The 7,436-nt window shown below is 38.0% G+C and overlaps 1 long non-coding RNA gene across 1 annotated transcript; it reads right to left on the bottom strand.

Annotated features, from left to right (window-relative positions):
* Positions 1-2,619: 2,619 nt before the first annotated feature.
* Positions 2,620-3,469, bottom strand: LOC147018566 (uncharacterized). Its single transcript, XR_015062805.1, has 3 exons — positions 3,343-3,469; positions 3,049-3,106; positions 2,620-2,765 (listed from the first exon to the last, which is right to left on the bottom strand). It is a non-coding gene; the product is annotated as an uncharacterized LOC147018566 (long non-coding RNA).
* Between the last annotated feature and the right edge of the window lie 3,967 nt (positions 3,470-7,436).

The following is a 7,436-nucleotide window of genomic DNA, read 5'->3' as shown; positions in this document are numbered from 1 at the left end:
GAAGAAAGAGGAGGAAAAGGAGAAGAGAGAGAAGGAGGAGAGGGAGAAAAAAGAGAAGGAGGAAAAGGAGAAGAGAGAGAAGAGAGAGAAGGAGAGGGAGGAGAGAGAGAAGGAGAGGGAGGAAAGAGCGAGACAAAATAAATATCAAAATATGGAAACCAGTGAGATTAAAAAAAGATTGGTGGTATTACAGAAAATAACTCAACCAACCGAGGAGGAAAACAAAGAATTGACAAGTCTATTTGCAATACTTTCGACAAGAATATTGACATCGACAAGATATTCATTTTAATTCAAGTTTTTCATTTTTTTTTTTTTTTCTTAAATAAATGGAGGAGAGAGTGAAGGCATTTCTAAGGATTCTTTATGTTTTAAAAATTAAGATTCAAATGTGCATGTTAGAAACTAAAATGGTTTTTGCACTCTGCAGGAATTTTTCACATAAATAAATGAGTTATTGTCTCAAATGTAAAAAGAAAACTAATACTAAAAATATTTCATATATTAAAAGTAAAAATAACAGGGTTATACAAAAAGGTATATGTTCGGTGTGTGGTTCAAAAAAAAATCAATTTATCTCCAAACACAAACGAGGAGGACATATACAAAAGTTTTTATCAGGAAGTAAATTTACAACTACTGGAATACCAGGGGAATTACATCTTCCAGGGTATTCTTTCTGTGGTCCAGGCACAAACTTGGATAAAACATTAGATGAGGCAGACAATCCTAAATCCTCGAGTAAAGCAATCAATAGAGTTGATGAAGTGTGCATGAGACACGATATTGATTATGGGAATACCACAACGTTGGAAGAAAAGCATGAAGCCGATAGAGAAATGTTGTATAATTTGTCTCTGATACAAAATCCAACCTTGAGAGAAAAAGTTGATCGGTTCATTGTGAAGAAGATGATCAGTGCTAAATTGAAACTTGGACTTGGAAATTCAAAAAACTTATAGGCTCTAATGATGTCATTAAGACTGAAGAGCAATTAGCTGATGAATTACATAAACCAATATTCACAAAGTTTCAGAGAAGGAAAGTTTATTCCAAGGAAGTTGATTATATCTGGTCTGCTGATTTGATTGAACTCAATAATGATAAGGGGTACAAGTATGCTTTAACCGTTATTGATTTGAGGAGTAGATACGCATGGGTTGTACCATTAAAAAACAAAACAGGTAATACTCTTATGTTAGCCTTTCAACAGATATTTAATAAAAGTAAGAGAAAACCTAAAAAATTGTGGACTGATGAGGGTAGAGAGTTTTATAACAAGACATTTATGAATTTTCTAAAAAATAACAGTATTACATTATACAGTACCTTTAATGAAGGGAAGGCAGTTGTTGTTGAACGTTTTAATCGTACCTTAAAAGAGAGATTATATAAAAAATTCACACAACTCGGTTCACAACAATGGTCATCTTTTATTCAGGATATTGTGGATAAGTATAATGACACGATTCACACGTCAACAAATATGAAACCATCAGAAACATTTACAAAATTAAAATATGAAAAAGAGATTAATGTCAGAAAACCTAAGTTCAAAGTTGGTGATATCGTAAGAATATATAGGTGGAAATCTCATTTTGAAAAGGGTTTTACTAAACGATGGACGAAAGAACTTTTTAAAATTGTTGATGTCATAGATACGGTTCCTTGGACTTATGAGATATATGATTTGGAAGGGGAAGAGATTTTAGGTTCATTTTATTCACAGGAATTACAAAAGACAAAGATAAATTGAAATTTTTTGACTCCGCCCCTTTTTGACTCCGCCCACACCGAAGCCCCACCCACATAAACCCCACCCACACAAGCCCCTCCCACACAAGCCCCACCCCACACAAACCCCACACAAACCCCCCACAAGCTCCACACAAAAACTCCACACACACAAACCCCTCACAAGCTCCACCCATATTCATCATATTCACATAATTAGTGATTAGTTAATTAGTTCCCCACACACAACATGTTTATTTAATTAAAAAATTATCCACCCATCCACACAAGCTCCACCCATCCACCCATCCACCCATCTCTCCACCCATCCATTTATCCACACAAACCTCATCCACATAAGCCTCATCCACATTCACCCCTCCCACATAAACCCTGCCCACACAAGCCCCATCCACATTCACCCCTCCCACATAAACCCTTCCCACATAAACCCTGCCCACACAAGCTCCACCCACATAAACCCTGCCCACATAAACCCTGTCCACATAAACACCCTCCCACAAGCCCCGCCCACACACGCCCCTCCCACCGAAGCCCCGCCCACACAAGCACCACCCACACAAGCCCCACCCACACAAGCCCAGCCCACACCGAAGCCCCGCCCACACAAGCCCCTCCCACACAAGCCCCACCCACACAAGCCCCACCCACACAAGCCCCGCCCACACCGAAGCCCCGCCCACACAAGCCCCACCCCACTCATCCCCCTGTGCGCCCCCACCTTTGACCCACCACCTCCCTCATCCCACCCCCACCCTTCCCCACACACACACACATGGGGAGGGGAGGGGTGGGATGAGGGGGTGATGGGTCATTGGGGGAGTGCACCTACCCCCCCACCCCCTTCATGTCTTAATCCTTTTTTTGAAATTTAAAATCAAGTAATTGTAAACAAAACAAATATAATTAATCAAAATTGTAAATATTAAATATTCCTTTGCGAGAATGTATAATCTTTGACAGCAATCTTCTTCAGATGTCTTGTGATTTCGAAACTCAGACACCATATTCTGTTTTGAAACAAAAAGTGGATAATAATTAGGTTTTATAAAGATAATTACATGGTAATATGAGTAAGCCTGGTGTTGGTTCTAAGTTCAAACCTCGTTGACCACTGAATTAACACACCAGGAGGCCGACTCAGCCTGTCATCCTTTCAAGGCCAATAAAATGAATTCCAGTGTACTGGCAAAACCACGTCCAAACTAATGATGCAACCAACATAAGACGACATTCCAAAGAGAGAGTGATATTAATAAAAGAATAACCAAATAATAATTCAGAAACATTTACCTCCAGAAAATCATGTGTTGTACCAGATTGCTTCAACAGCTGATGTTGTGTGATAGCGCTGAAAAAAAAAAATAATGAGTCAAGGGTATAGATGGAGAGACAGACAGAGAGAGGTAGGTAGAAAGACAGACAGAGAAAGATACAAAGAGACAGACAAACAGACAGGGAAAGAGACACACACAGACACACACATATATATATATATATATATATATATATACACACACACACACACACACACACACACACACACACACACACATACATATATTCACACACACACACGTGTCTCACCATTGGTTTAATTTATTCGAGATCAGAGGCCGTGATAAGACTTCGTACCAGTCATTATAAATGTTTTTCAATTCTCTTCTAAGATGATTGACCTCTTCAATAAGAGCATTCATTTGATGCACCTCATCGTGATATGTAAACTCCACTTCTTCCAAGGACCTGCCAAGAAAAAAAAAAATATATATATATATATATATATATATATATATATATATATATATATATATCAGAATTATCACGATTTAATTTATAATCAATTGCTTCATCGTTCAAAGAGGAACCAATACACAGGCTTACCAACTTTGTGTTGAGCTGTTTTGTTCGCGGAAGAAAGATCGCTCATGTCTCAGTTGTAAAAATGAAAATCCCGTCTGGCAGAAACTTTGTCTGGCAAATCACTTATAAAGCAACGATGAGGAGATTGCTTAATCATTGGGTGTGGCCACAGGAAATGACGCTTCGGGAGAGACAGCTTGGAAAATAACTGGGAGATATATTCTCCAATTGTATGAATCATTTTTAAAACATACTTAAAATACCCTAAAATGGTTTTGATTCAAATGTTTTCAGTTCGTGTTCTGAGATAAAATATAAACACGAGACCTTGTCTCACAGAATAGTTCCTGTTTTTTTTTTCACAGCATGACTGTCCAAAAACACTTCCTCATTTTCACAGCACGACCGTGTCAAAAAAACACTTCCTCATTTGCACGGCATGAACTGAAAACATTTGAAACAAAACTTTTTTTATGGCGTGGTTTATACACAAAAATGATTTGCAACTCGGGCGGTGGCCAGATGAGATCATTAAGAGAAGTTTATCATTTCGTAATGGCACAAAAGGGGTATCTTAAAAAATATAAAGATTCAAATGTTTTGTTTTTCAATATTTTAGATGGGGATTATTGTGCAAAGAAAATTAAACTATTGAAGGAATTTGAGAATGAACAAATCTTTATAGGTTCAATGAGTGAGCTAAACAATATGCATCGGTTATTTGATAAAGAGTGTCTCGAGGGTTAGACGTTTTAGATATTTCTTTCGAATCACCTTTAACAAATCTTTATCTTATTGCATGGGTTATTTGAAAAAAAGTGTCCCCAGGTTAAAAGGGGAGACAAATAAATATACCTTGGGATAAAAAGGGGGTTTATTTTTAGGGAAAAAAATATGAATCGCTGAAAATCCCCCATTCATTTACATGGGGAAAAGTGAGCCAGAACCAGTATATTCACCCTACTCACGTAACTAAAAATGCATCATCGCCATGTAATAAAAAACGCATCACCGCCATGTAATTAAATACGTATAAACACCACAAGTAAAAATGCATCACCGCCATATAATAAAAAAGGCATCACCGCCATATAATTAAAAAAGCATCACCGCCACGTAATTAAAAAAGCATCACCGCCACGTAATTAAAAACGCATCAATACCAAGTAATTAAAAACGCATCACCACCACGTAATTAAAAACGCATCACCACCACTAATTAAAAACGCATCAATGCCACGTAATTAAAAATGCATCAATGCCACGTGATTAAAAACGCATCACCACCATATAATTAAAAACGCATCAATGCCACGTAATTAAAAACGCATCACCGCCATATAATTAAAAACGCATCACCGCCATGTAATTAAAAACGCATCACCGCCATATAATTAAAAACGCATCACTGCCACGTGATTAAAAACGCATCACTGCCATATAATTAAAAACGCATCACTGCCACGTGATTAAAAACGCATCACTGCCATATAATTAAAAACGCATCACTGCCACATGAGTAAAAACGCATCACTGCCATATAATTAAAAACGCATCAACGCCATGTAATTAAAACCACATCACCGCCACGTAATTCAAAACACATCAACGCCACGTAATTAAAAACACATCAATTCCACGTAATTAAAAACGCATCAACGCCACGTAATTAAAAACGCATCAATGCCACGTAATTAAAAACGCATCAACGCCACGAAATTAAAAACGCATCACCGTCACGTAATTAAAAACGCATCACTGTCACGTAATTAAAAACGCATCACGGTCACGTAATTAAAAACGCATCACAGTCACGTAATTAAAAACGCATCATCGCCACGTAATTAAAAACGCATCACCGTCACGTAATTAAAAACTCCTCACCGTCACGTCATTAAAAACGCATCATCGCCACGTAATTAAAAACGCCTCACCGTCACGTAATTAAAAACGCATCACCGTCACGTAATTAAAAACGCATCAATGTCACGTAATTAAAAACGCATCATCGCCACGTAATTAAAAACGCCTCACCAAAAGAAATTAAAAATGCATCACCGCCATAACTTTTATGAATGAGGATGAATGGGAAGAATTGCTTTTCACTGTTGTGGCTAATATTTGTATTTCATAATCTCTTCAAATCGGCCGCATACACCTCGCATGCCTCCATTCTGTCCCATCATACACTTCTTATGCACATCATCCTATCGTGCAAATTTAAAAATTTCACTACGCATTCCTAATGAGGATAATGAATATCAACATAATGTTTTTTCAATTTTTTTCTGTCTGTGTAAAGTCATAAATCATATTTAATGACCTTTCAGCAATAAAACCAGCATGAAATGATCTTTTTTTTAGTTTTGAATTGAGGAAAATACAAGTAATTACAAAGAAAGAAAAACTGGAAAAGGCCATTAGGATATGTCACATCCCCACACAAGCACTCATGCAAAATGCACGTCATCCCCATGGGAACAACAAACAAGGCACAGATGAGTTCAAACAAATGGATTCAAACAGACAAATATAGCTCTGAAAACAGTAAACAGGTATCAACAAGGAGCAGATAAAATGGTGGGAAGCAGGCTACACACGAACAGAATAGGATAAGCATTTATTCTTTTCATTGTGAAAATGAGATGAGAATGGGAAAACTGATGCAGATTGATCGGAGTATAGGCATGAATGTCTGGCGACTATCACAACCGGCAATTTATCAAGTTCCAGCAAGTTGACTCTCGTCTCGAGAGAAATAGGAATTCGAGTCAGACTCAAGCTTCAATCTCGACTTGATTTCTGCAGAACTAAATTCAATGCATTCTCCAAAATGCATTTCTTGCCTATCAAGCCCAGACAATAGCACCTGTCTGTTACATCCTTGTCTGATACTTGGGTCTTTGTCCATTTATTGCATCCCAAACCTATAAACAGATCGCTTGTCAATTAGTTATGTTAGTCATTATGGTCTCTATGAATGCGATTTCAAAAATTTGGTAAATTGCCCTGACCTGCTGAATCACACACAGCTGTTCAAATGTCATCGCGCAGAGGAGTAACATCAACCTTCCTTGCTTGGAATGTAGTAATGCACAGGTGCTGTTATGAGTTACAGCTAAGCAATGGACCATGGCACATGTCAAGTGCATTTATCGGATATGGACTTGTGTGTAATTACAAAATTTAATGCTGTGTTGGGAAAACCTCATCATCTTAGAACAGAGGCTTTGAGATGATCACTCCCCTTCATCTAAAACGAAATTGAGGTGCATGGCCACGTTCCAGACTGGACACGAGGATGTGAAGGCCAAGCAACCACTGCGATTGATGAGGAACACATTCAGAAGAACTCTCCACCATAGGTTTAAGCCATTCCGCAGTGGAATCCACTGGGATTCCTCAAGATTATGTCCTGTACCTGAAGAAGAAGGAACCACAGCAGGGGATATTGGAATGAGACTGGACAATATGTATCAATAAGGCCCTCCAGGAATTTATGACTGACGATTTCCATGCTGCCCTATTTTTATAAGCCACACTGCTGGCAAAAGTTCATTGAGTGAACTTCAGGGTGGAATCGTGGAGGGTATTGCTCCTGTACAACCACCAATGTTACTGATTTTTATAGAACTGAATGTATGATATCACGTTCAATAAAACAATGTACACAACACTTTTGAAATGGGCTTGCATATACTGTATATTAAGAGTTTCATCTAACACCATTACTTGTTTACATTTGTGCAAAAGAATCTGATGTCGTTTCCATCCTCACTTGTCACGTGCCAAAGGCTGGCTATATAGCAACTGTTACT

Source organism: Eptatretus burgeri, chromosome 10 (assembly GCF_056783735.1).
Source record: "Eptatretus burgeri isolate ZD-2024b chromosome 10, Ebu_testis_v1, whole genome shotgun sequence".
NCBI classification, from domain to species: domain Eukaryota; kingdom Metazoa; phylum Chordata; class Myxini; order Myxiniformes; family Myxinidae; genus Eptatretus; species Eptatretus burgeri.
The sequence above is the reverse complement of the archived record's forward strand: the minus strand, read 5'-3'. Positions and strand labels throughout refer to the sequence as shown.